The sequence below is a fragment of the Sapajus apella genome, unplaced genomic scaffold (genome assembly GCF_009761245.1).
Source record: "Sapajus apella isolate SASKATOON/1434 unplaced genomic scaffold, GSC_monkey_1.0 scaffold10, whole genome shotgun sequence".
In the NCBI taxonomy this organism is placed as follows: domain Eukaryota; kingdom Metazoa; phylum Chordata; class Mammalia; order Primates; family Cebidae; genus Sapajus; species Sapajus apella.
In genome coordinates this window covers 29,959,935-29,972,256 of record NW_022436950.1, presented here as the reverse complement: position 1 = coordinate 29,972,256, position 12,322 = coordinate 29,959,935, and the positions used below count along the sequence as shown (strand labels likewise).

At 34.1% G+C, this 12,322-nt stretch overlaps 1 protein-coding gene across 1 annotated transcript in view; it reads left to right on the top strand.

Moving 5' to 3' along the window:
* MAP2 (microtubule associated protein 2) overlaps positions 1-12,322 on the top strand; it is a 302,193-nt gene that overhangs the window by 7,269 nt on the left and 282,602 nt on the right. The window lies entirely within an intron of this gene.

Sequence of the window (12,322 nt, the reverse complement as noted above, 5' to 3'; positions counted from 1 at the left end):
ATCTCTTGACCTTGTGATCCACCCGCCTCGGCCTCCCAAAGTGCTGGGATTACAGGCGCGAGCCACCGCGCCCGGCCTTCAGACTAAAGTTTTGCCTTATTCAGTATGAAAATTATTATAGAGCACTAAGTGGCTTTTGGTGAAACTGAGCAGTTTTTTTCATTGGTTTAAGCTCTTTTAGCTTTAAAACTCAGTCACAAATTTCATGGTTTTTTGTTTTGCTTTGTTTTGTTTTTACTTTTGTCTTCAGTAGGACCATATTGAGAGTGGTCAATATTGAAACTGGCAGTATGAAGCTTTGTACAATCCTGGTCATTCTTACTGCTGTATTTGGCCCCTTCCCAAATGCTATCATGAGAGTTTTAATAGGAATCTAAAGTTCTCCATTAAAAAAATGTTATTTAAAATGGATAAACTGATTTTTAATAAACTCGTTTTCTTTTGCTCCCTAACATATTTATAATTTATGTAATGGAATAGCCTCTTGTAGTCCTGTTAATTACTGACTTAGAAGGACTGTGTGTTTACATATCTGGAAATATTTAAAATGCTATTAAATGCATTCTTTTTATAATTAGTTAATTATTTTTTACATTTACAAATGAGAGTTACAAATATATTCTTTATTTCTGTGCCTCTGCTCCACCACTGAAGAGGCAGCAATTCTCAAGACTTGCTCCTTATATATGAATTACAGGATGTTTGAAAGGGTAGAGAGACTGTCAAGAGCAAATGTTGTGAATCTGTGGAGTACATATAAGTAAACTGGGACAGTGAGCATTTAAGTGACTTTCCTTATCTAGTTAGTAGTGGAAACAGGCCTAAGACTGAGTAATTCAGGTTCAAACTCAGTTCTTGGTAAGAGGTGTCACTGAAAATTCCTCTCATTCTGACTGCCATTCCCAATTCTGATTATATTTCTGTTCTCTGAGCTAAGGGTGGAGTGAGGTGGCAGTCACACCTGCCCAAATTTGTGACTCAACTGTGACTTTCACATGCATATAAAAGAGGGAGGGGCTTGGAATTCTAGGGTCATTCCAACCAGCTACATGCCAGCTACACTACTGTAAGCATTGAGACTAAATCTGATCCAGGAAACACTTACAAAGCTACTGCTCCAGGGCCATTCCTGTGGTTTGGATCTCTCAGGATAGTAGTTTAAACTCTGGGGATGTGTGCCCAGACTTGGAAAGCCAACGAGCTTTTCTGTGAGTTTGAGCTATCCATACTGATGCCTCCAGATTGATTGAGCCTGTGTTTAAACTTGGCTCAACATATAAGAGGAATCCAACAAAAATAGGCAGGTTGAAACTTCTTTCTCTTCTATAGTGCCATGAAATTTTCTTAAAAATTGCTTTCCTTTTGCATTTCCCCCAGATTTAACATTTTTAGCTAGGAGGAAGTGAGCTAGAAAGGCGGTGGGCCTCTGTGTTTGTGCCTGTTTTCCACTTACCTTCCTACTCTTATGTGCCTTACTGTTTCTCTGCCTACAGTGCTCTATCCCTCTTAGTATTCTGGTTTTGTTTTGTTTTGCTTTGCTTTTTCAAAGACTGCAAATCAAATAAGAATTGGGTGTTGCTGTGGTTACTGTGTTCAGTAGAGCGTCACCTGCACCCATGCTACTTAAGCGTTATGGAGACTTTAGTTGACAAATAATTGAAAGGCATGAAAAGCATCTTGAAGGAAAGAAATTAAGTAGAAATTGTGTTTAAATATTCAAGGAGAAACGTATTCCTGGTCACTGAAAACTGAAACTATACCACTAATGAGAGATTGAAAGGTTTCTAATGCCACCTTTCTGTTAGAAAATTCCTTGTAGTGTGTCTTAATTCTGCAGATGAACATGTCTAATCATTCATCAGAATCAGAGTGACTGAGTGACTGTTTTATCACTGAGTAGATAGAACAGAGTTCCTTATAATTTCCATATACTTTGATGAGAAAATGAGTTGTACATATTGTCTTCCTCTGAAGTGTCTGTATTTGGCATGAGGATTAAAAAACCACTTTAATTGTATATCAAGAGCTAACACATATAAATGCAGATCTTTTAAAGTAAGTTCTTTCATACACTTCTTAGTTTATTTTGTTTGATGGTCTGAAAATTTAAATGATCTGTAAATAATTAAAATAATGCCTTTTGGAAAATGATATTCTTACTCGGGAGGGATTCACTCCCTGTTTCTCTTCTACTTGAATATCAGCTAGTGTGTCTTTTCTTAGATCATAGCCCATGGTTCATTCATTTATTTATTTAACAAATAATTACTGGGTTCCTGATATATAGTAGACACTTTTCTGAATGTGGAGAATGTCAGAACAAACCATATAAATTCCTGTCCTCATGGAGCTAACATTCTAGCAGCAGGAGACAGAAACTAACGAGTAAAATAATAAATAAACATTTCAGACACAAAATGCTATGGGGAATATACAATAAACATATATAATAGAGCTTCTCTGTGGTGGGATAGGTTGCCTTTGGAGGCATGAATAATGAGAAGTAGCCAGCCATAGGAGTATCTGGAAGAAGAGCTTTCAAGTGAGAGAGAATAGGCTCAAAGCAGGAAAAAACTTGGTATATTTGGGAAACAGGAAGACCAATGGTGCTGGAGTCGCGTGAACATGATAAAGGGTATTGGGACAGTTAGGTAAGAACAGAAGGCAAGTACCAGGCCACATTGGTCCTTTTGACCCTGATAAGGAGTTTGTCTTTTATTTAACTGGCACTGCACTCTAATTTTTGAGGTTGTACAATAATTTTTTTAGACTCTTATAAAAGCTTTCAAAGATTAATTATATCTTCTAAATCCCTCTAGATATATCTGTATCTTATTTACTAGTGTGTTAAATCACAAGAGAGAAATAATTTAGAAAATCAGATATCGATGGTAGAAACAAGAGTAGACTTTTGGTAAGCTGTTCTTATCTAATGCTGTAATATAACTCAAATTGTTTATTTTTTTGGCTGTTGGAGAATTACATGCATAATTAATTTTAATCACTTGTAGTCTTTGTATCCCAAACTAAGCTTTTCAAAGCAATCTAAGCAGAAAAGTACAAATTCATGCTTGAGGAAAGTAGTCAAAAAAATGATTCCATTCTCAATATGAATGTGTCCTTTGGCTATTTCCCCACAGCAGATTTAGTCATAAACAAGGTAAGGTGCCAAGCAACAAACAACATGGTATTGACATATATAAATAAATTAAATACCGTGTAACATACATTTTGCTTCTTAGAGACAATGGTCTAAATTTCCTGAGAATGTGGTAAGTGAGCTGATCCAATTTCATGATAATCTCAATCATGTATGAGATTAATAAACAATGTACCTCTTCATGCATATATTGCTTATACTAAAATATTTAACACACTTTTCAGATAGTTATAGATAGTATAACTCTGTTGAATTTAGCTTTAAATCCAGTTTGCCAGACATTTGATTAATTGTACCTTTGGTATGGTTCAAAGCTGTTTATTACTTTTTTCCTAGGCATGCCCTCAAGAAACAAAATTATTATTTTTTATTTTGTCATGTTATTTACTGTACATTTCCAAAATATCACATAATTTAGGAGAAATTAATATATTTATTTTATAATGGGGTATTGAATTACTATTGATTTTTCTTTAAGCTTTTTTCCTTGATTTCTGTTTTGGTTTGTTTTCAGGATAATTTTTTAACATGTAAATTACTTTAGCATGGAACCATTTGATATAGGGATCTCCCAAACTTGCAGTTACTTAGATGTTAAAAATATGGGACAAGCATGGTTAATCATGCCTGTGATCCTAGCAGTTTAGGAGTCTGAGGAAAGAGTTCAAGACTAACTTTAGCAACATAGTCAGACCCCAAATTTATGAAATAATTGTTTTAAAAATTAGCCAGGTGTGGTGGTGCATGCCTGTAGTCCTAGCTACTTAGGAGACTAAAGTGAAAGGATTGCTTGAAGCAAGGAGTCTGAGGCTGCAGTGAGCTATGATTGTGCCCCTGCACTCCAGTCTGCATGATAGAGCCAGATCCTACCTCAAAATATACATGTATGTTTTACATGTATATAAAGCAAACCAACAAATAATTCAAATATTTATTGAAGTCTGAATAGTATTCTTGGAATTATATCCAGATATGGGCTTTTTAATATGGAGATATTACTAAACATCAAATATAAATTAAAATATATTTCAAAGGATTAATGAAAGAGCTTCAAGAAGAATCAATGAAGTAATTTCTTATATATAGACAACTCTGCTTGTGCTGTAGAATATCAGATATACAGCATATTGCTCTCCTCTAGTTGACAGTCAGTAGAGACATAAGACATAAAATTAGTATTAAAAATAATACAATTTGCAAGAATATAAATGGTAAAAAAAAAAAAAGTATGTCTTACAAATGCTAGTGAATTCAGAGGAGGGAGAGTCATTGCCGTGTGCAGAAGTGAAACACATTATGTTGGAAGTAGCATGAGTGTGTCTAGGTTTGGAAAGGCACCTAGATAGAACAATATCAATAGCAAAGGCATTGAGGTGACAGTGAGCAAAACAAACCAGATTGCCTGTAATGGAAGGTTCCTTTTGGAGAACAGTTGCCTGTGTGGGTGGTACTGGATTTGTAGAAGTCCTTAGTAAGAGCTTTGGTTTCATCGTAAAGCCACTGGCATCAGTGAAGGATTTTTGACCTGGGAAATGGCATGAGGAATGTGATATATTCAGATTAGCAAGAAAAATTTGGGGAAAGATAGTGACCTGCCTAGAATTTCTACATGTGGTGTAGCATAGAGACATCGAACTATTTAGAGTGGGAAAGTAAGGAACTTGTTTGGAAACTTTGGTTACAGACATTTTCACATATAATTAAGAAAATATCAACACTAAAGGATGGAATTGTGTGATGCTGGTGGAGAGGGGGTGAGAGTTAGAAGCTATGCAGAAATGTAGTCAGTCAGTGAATAATACAGGCTTCTATTGGGGTTATGTCACATGCAACCAAATATATATGTATTTAAAGACATTGGCCTTGGAAAATAAAGCAAAAGAACAAAGATTAATTTCTATTTAATTCCTTCTAATTTCTAGGCCTGAATGGAAATGGACTTCATTTTTTTACAGATTAAGTTAGTAAACAGTAATTGAAAATCAGTTATATGCGTGCGTGTGTGTGTCTGTGTGTGTGTGTGTGTGTGTGTGTGTGTGTGTATGTTAACAAATTGTCTTTCAGGAGATTACAAACACATTCTTGTTAGATATTTCTGATTTTAAAGATTTGCATCAAGATGTATTAATATTTTTATAGTTAATGTACTGTGGCAGGGATTGGCAAACTATTTATTAAAGGGCCAGAAAGAAAATTTTTAGGCTTTGTGGACCATGTATATTCTCTATTACAATTACTCAGTTCTGCTGTTGTAGCAGGAAAGCAGCCACAAATAATAGATAAACAAAGCTTTTATAATGTTCCAATAAAATTTTATTAGCAAAAACAAGTGACAGTCCCATTTGACCTTCAGACTGTATTTTGCCAACCCCTGGCATTTGTTGTCATGGTTGAACATGAATCCAGAAAATGGCTTTGAAATTATAAGAACCATACTGTTAAAAGATAATAAATACATGAAGACTATGTGAAGACAATAGTTAACATACTTCCCTTTATGAAGTCTCATGGATGGAATCCTTAGATTTCTCTCAAGTCAAAACATGTTAGATACTGGAGACTGTTTCCTAAGACACTATCTTGGTTTTGGAGTCAGTGTTTGTGATGCTGATTGTGTTTCCATTTTTTTCTTGTCTTCTAGTACTCTCAGAATAAAATCATGTCCCGCTTCAAATAACTGGGTAGAATCTTTAGTATTTTATACACTAAAATTTTCATGCATCATTTTCTTATGATTTCTCTTTATCCTAATTTTGTTGAATCTTTTTATTAAAAGGTAAAATGTAAATCAAGCTATAGTCTGTATTTTCATCAGAGAGCTACTTTTAATGAAAGTCTGTGACCAGAACAATATTTACTTTCAGAAGGAAAAAATGGCAGGGCCTTTCAGTCATATTGTACTATCAAGTTAGGACAGATTGCATTGTTCTTGTTCAGTTTTCACAGTTGAAATCATTTTCTCAAAAATAAACTGTAATGTGTGCATGAGTATGCTATTGGAGGACATCCGTTAAATCTGTTACCCTTGCACTTAAAAAAAATTGAGTGGATTTGTTGCTTCTGAACCTTTCACTGTTTGTTATCACAAATGTCTTTTAAACAATTTTTGAACCCTTTCAACTTTAGTGAGCCTGGTGGGAACATGCTAAGACTCAGGTATTTTGTTTTATAAGTGCATGGTCATGAAAATATTCTGAGAATTAGAATTTACATATGTAAACACTATTTTCTTTTTCTCAAGAGTGTCACATGAGGTTTTCTCACTTCAAACTGAAATCTGGGACTTACAGTATGACTATGAAATTTGATTTTGTTTTGTTTTACACATTCTCATGTGAAATTGTACTGTTGCTGGCCATGTGTGGTGGCTTACGCCTGTAATCCTAGCACTTTGGGAGGCCGAGGCAGGCAGATTGCCTGAGCTCAGGATTTCGAGGGCAGCCTGGGCAACACGGTGAAACCCTGTCTCTACTAAAATACAAAAAAAAAAAAAAAAATAGCTAGGCATGGTGGCGTGCACCTGTAGTCCCAGGTACTCAGGAGTGTGAGGCAAGAGAATTGATTGAACCTGGGAGGCGGAGGTTGTGGTGAGCCGAGATCACTCCACTGCACTCCAGCCTGGGTAACAGAATGAGACTCCATCTCAAAATAAAAAAAAAAAAAAAAGAAAAAAAAAAAGAAAAGAAAAGAAATTGTACTGTTGCCTTCTAATTTTGATAATAGGTAAATATTGTGAATACATTGGAATTAGAATTAAATAATTGGCCTAATTTTAACTGTCCTATTAAATCAATAGTGAGATTGCTTGACTCTTCCAGAAATGACATGATGGACAAGAGAGCTCCTCATGTGACTATTACCCTGAAAAAAAAAAGTTGTCAATTAGATGTGACTTAATAATGGTTCTTAGACATAATCAATGGGAGTGTCAAGGAAAATGGCAATATTCATTTTTAAAAGTTAAAAACAGAAGAATACTATACAAAAATAAAGTTAGAAAGTTCTTGGTTGTCAGATAGTTAGTGGTTTGTTCCCCCTTATGAGGACTTACATTTGAGATAAGTTGTTCCCCTGTAATCATCTTGTAGGGTTTAGAGTCACAGAGAATTAGAAACATAACAAGTTGCATTTCAACCAGATGTGGAACATAGACAACACTTTGAATGATGGGACATAGGCATAGTCAGAACTAGCTTTCAACAAATATTGTTGCCTGGGTGCAATTGCAAGGAAAGTACAATAGGCATGAGACTGTACCATTGTTATGGTAGTGAAATATATAAAGTATCTCAAATATTAGCAAGAAGGTAGATTAAGCTAAGTTAGTCAAAATGAAAAGATGGCATTGTATTTTGCTAAGGTGAGTTCAATCTTATTTTCCCATGGCAAAGAAAAAATTCATATTTTATTGTAGATATCAAATACATGTGAAGCAGTCTGTAGATGAGGATGTGGATGTAAATGGAGTATGAATATTTAACCTTGAGAATATTATTTTTGCTATTTTAAAATAATTATTTCAAGGTAAAAATTGCTTAGGGTTCCTGTATTATGCTGGGTTATTTTTCACCTTACAAAATATTTCAAAAACATAAGAGCAGCCACTGGAAACTTTGTGACAAGTTAAATATTCATGACTTTGTATCTTGTGATTAAAATATAGTTTATTGTGTGAATAACTCCACTGATTTTATTTAGCATCCTTTTTCTGGGATTATAAGCAGGAAAAGACATTGAACAATTGCCATTGCCTTTCCCAAAATATTATGCACCTTCTTAGACCTGAAGAGAAGGTTCTATATGTCTGTGGAGAATCTACTGTCACCATTGAGCTGAGGAGTCCTGCTGTAGGCCAAGGCACATCTGGAAAATGCTTCTCCTTAGAAAAGCGTTATTGGCTTAAACGGAGTGGCACCACTTATTCATACCATTTCTAGACTCATGTCAGCATCCTCAAGATGGAGTGAAAAGTAACCTTATAATGACAGGGCTCTCTGGTGGTCAGATTTGCTGTTACATATCAGCTTCCTAAAATCTAGGTATACATATATCCAGAACACAGACAATATTTCAAATTTGGGAAAACTATGTTATATAATTATTTATAATATGATCTAATAATAAGATAAAATAGACCTCCTGTTGGAAAAATCCATACCAACTCTAATAAAAATTTCATTTTGCACTTTAGTTGCCATTTAACTGCATATAAGTTAAACATTTGAACTTATACATGAACAGTGTAATGCCTCCTCATTGATGGTATATAAAGTGTATTTTCTTTTTCTGAGGTTAGAGAAAATAAAATGGAGGACAAAGAAAGATATCATATGGAGATCACTTTGTATAGCTCCAGTTTGACTTAGTGCTGTTATTTCTGTGTGCCCACATTGCTGTAAGACTATAGATTTGATTACCTAGTCCCATGACTACATGTGATTGCTAAGGTCCACATTTATTAATACCTATACTTCTTTGAACAAGATGCCTAATATATATGTGTATATAACAGTATATGTATATATAATTTACAAAGGACAATTTTGCATAGGCTCATAAAGTACTGAAAAAAATCTAAATTGAAACTAAACTATGACTTCCTTGGCCCTTGTTTCATTATTTTTAAAGTGAGGATAGTTACCAAAGCATCTCTTGAGTTTTTTGTTTTGTTTTTGCTTCACATCTAAGAATCTGGAAGTCAAATTAAAGCTGTCTTTTAGGGCAAAGATTTATCGTTTCTCAGGAAGTGAGAGAGAGTGAACAAAATACTCTATATGCCACAATTGTAGCTCCATAGAAAAAAAGCAATGTCTACAGGTTTACCATGTGTAAGAGATGCTGATCACTTATAGGTCACATTAGCCATTTGAGAGCAGTCAGAAACTAAGCAACTGTCACCCTTTATAAAATTTTATAAAGTTTATAAAATTTTAAGTTTTTGTTACTTTATCTCAGTGCTTGGTACTGGGATATACGACGTGAATAGATATAGGCAAAGCGCTGAAATTTAGTTGGAGAAGAATGTAAATAAAAATAACATCTTACTCACCCTTATTTATTTTATGGTTTTATGGTCCACACAATAACTTTAAAAAATCATAAGTTACAAACTGTTCTATTACGCTGTGTTTAGATTTATCACTCAATATCATTGTATAGGCCACATAATTTTTATAAAATAGTTTACTTTTTAAATATGTATCCAGAAACATTCACTAATTTCAGTTTTGAAGCAGGAAACAACACACCATAGTCACTACATAATTTTTGTTTGTTTGTACAGCACCTACAAGAATATTTTATTATCTTATTCACCATGATATTCCAATTGTGTCTCTGAAGGGAATGGTCAATAAATATTTTTGAATAAATTAATAGTTTTAGAGGCACAAGCTTAGAATCCCAACAGGTTTAACAAAACTTGTTTCATCCTATACCAAAAAGGAAATGGTGACTACTTTTGGAGGCAATAAGATTTGTCTATATCTCTTAAAAAGAAACCTTCATTCGTTTGTCAAAAATATCCAATTTTTGCATTTTACACAGAAATCCTTATTAAGAGTCATTGAGAAAGTCATCTGACCCGCTGGGCCTTAGTTTTCTAATAAAAAAAGGGATACATTTGTCTCCAAGACTGCTTCTATTTTATGGTTAATTGGAAGAGCATTGCATTAATTCATACTTTTACACAAATCAGTCATCTTAGCTACCTGTTTGCTCAACAAAGACTGCAGTAGTTGGAATAATGGACAGGTAAGTTTTTTTTTTTTTTTTAATTACAGAAATCTGAATGTCATAAAGGAAGGTTGGAATTATAAGGCATCTTTCAGAGGAAACAAATCTATCCATGGAGAGCACTTACTTTATATTCAGCAAGTATTTATTAAGAACCAGTTATGAGTTTTCTACTGTGATGAGCCATGTTAGCAATACAAAGTAAAAGACAATCCCACATCCTTGCCCTCCTGGAGCTTGTTACCCAGTTTAAGTCAGCCACCTTACATCCTTTTGGTAACTAAACAGACTATAAATAAATGCTTATCATATCACTAATTACATTTTTAAAAGTCTTTGGGGGAGGAAACATAAATATAATATACTTAAGACCAAGTCAATTATGATTATGTACTAAAATCATTTATGGTTATGTATAAAAATGACGATTGTAATACATAGCCATGTAAATAATGATACAAGTAAGCAGAGCTATTGGAAAGATGAGACTGAGACAAAGCTTTGGGAAAAGACAGATACAACTTTATATTCTTTGTAGATTATATTTACCCTTCCTGTAGCTGGTGTGGATTTTTAAAATAATAATTCTTTTTGAAAAAAATATTTTGCAATAGAAAGGCAATAAGGTTGTTTTTCTTCACTAATGTACATAATACCGTGTTTTACTTCTTTGGCTAGTTAAGTCTTAAAACAATTCATCAGACATATGGATAAAACATTACTCATAAATCTTTTAAATTTTTTGTTATATACAGATGATCTACAAATGTCTATTTAAATTCTCTGAGAATGTCTTGCACTTCAAATGTAAGTCCTTTGGAGGACATGATGCTTTGGAAAAGAAGGGAAAAGGAGGTATGCCCAAAGGATTTATTGTACTGCTTTTCAAAGTGGAGGCCAGCTGTTTTTGGAACTAGAATTAAAATGTAAATTATCAAAGGGAAATAATGAGAGCCATTCCTTTCAAACAATGCCCAGTGCAATCAGAATAAGAAAAGGATTTAGGGAGATTTCCTACTCTGCACAAGTCACGAATGATGAAGTGAAAGGCTGGAAGGGAAGTGATTTGCAAGGAACTAAGTGGATACAACCCACTGATTGTTAAGGACCCTTAGCAGTTGAATTAATGGAGGAACAGACCTTCAGTTCTTCTGGGCCTGAATCCAAATCACAAGATAACTTTGCATGGAACTTAGGAAGTCACTACATCAGTACTATAGCAGGACTGTAAATGGAACTACAGTGCTGGCATGAGTTGCATTTCAATTCATGTGGTTTTTGAATCAAAACAGAGGTCTTTTAGCACAATGCAGTCAATGCCACATGGGAACAAAATAGATTATACATGTTTCAGCAGGGTCTTCTATATTAATTATTGGACAAACACCCATAAAAGCTTATAAATTCGAGCATTTTTCACAAATAAATTAGTTTTTATCATGCTTTTTCTACAAATTTAAGTGTTTCAGAAAGGTCCAAATGTTCTAACCAGGGCTATACATAAGTCGCAGAGGTATATGTCAGTTTATTCCTAGTAAATCCTAATATTTAATGTCAATTAGATGTCATAGTTATGAAATAAGAAAATAAAATATGAGGAAAGGAAAAACTGTAAATATATTGATCTATAATTGTTTTTTACACAAATAAACCACTAAGTTGAGGGAGCAAAAGAACTTTAACATCAATAATTTGGGGATATGGAGACCTTATACCTATTGCTATAAAACGTGGATCAATGGACTTGCCTTTGTGTATGGGCTGATGAACAATTTCTGTAGTGTCCAAATGACTGAAGACCAGATTGCAGTTAATGACTGAAATAATAAGGGATTTTATTAGCAAATAAATGTTTAATTATCAGCTTAAATTTTGGCATTTTCCCCTCATCCTCTACCTCCAATATTTTATTGAGGTCCCTGGCTCTTCTTTCTGTTTATACTTTCACTGGATGATCTTTTCCATTGTCCAACATTTAACAACCGCTGTATTCTGACTACTTCCTAATCTGTGTCTCTAGTTTGGGCATCTTCCCTGAGAGTCAGGCTCATATATCCAACTGCCTGCCAGGTGGCTTCACTGGTGTTCTGCAGGCACTTGAAGCTCAACATGTTCATAATGAAACGTATTTCATCCACCCTTACATTCCTCTTAGAGTCCCCATTTTAGGTCATGGAACTATTCCAAGTCAGAAATGAAAAGTCATCCTAGCCTCCTAAATATATATTTCTTTCAAATTTTTCTCCTTTTTATCTTTATTGTCACCAAATTTGTTTTCCACTATTCATCTGAAATATAGCATTTGATTTCCTTGCCTCCAAACTTTTCCCATTAAATTTGCTATTTATATGAGCCAGAGTGATCTTTCTTAACTACATATTTAACCAAATCGCTCCTCTGTTTAAAATCCTTCCTCCAGTATTAATA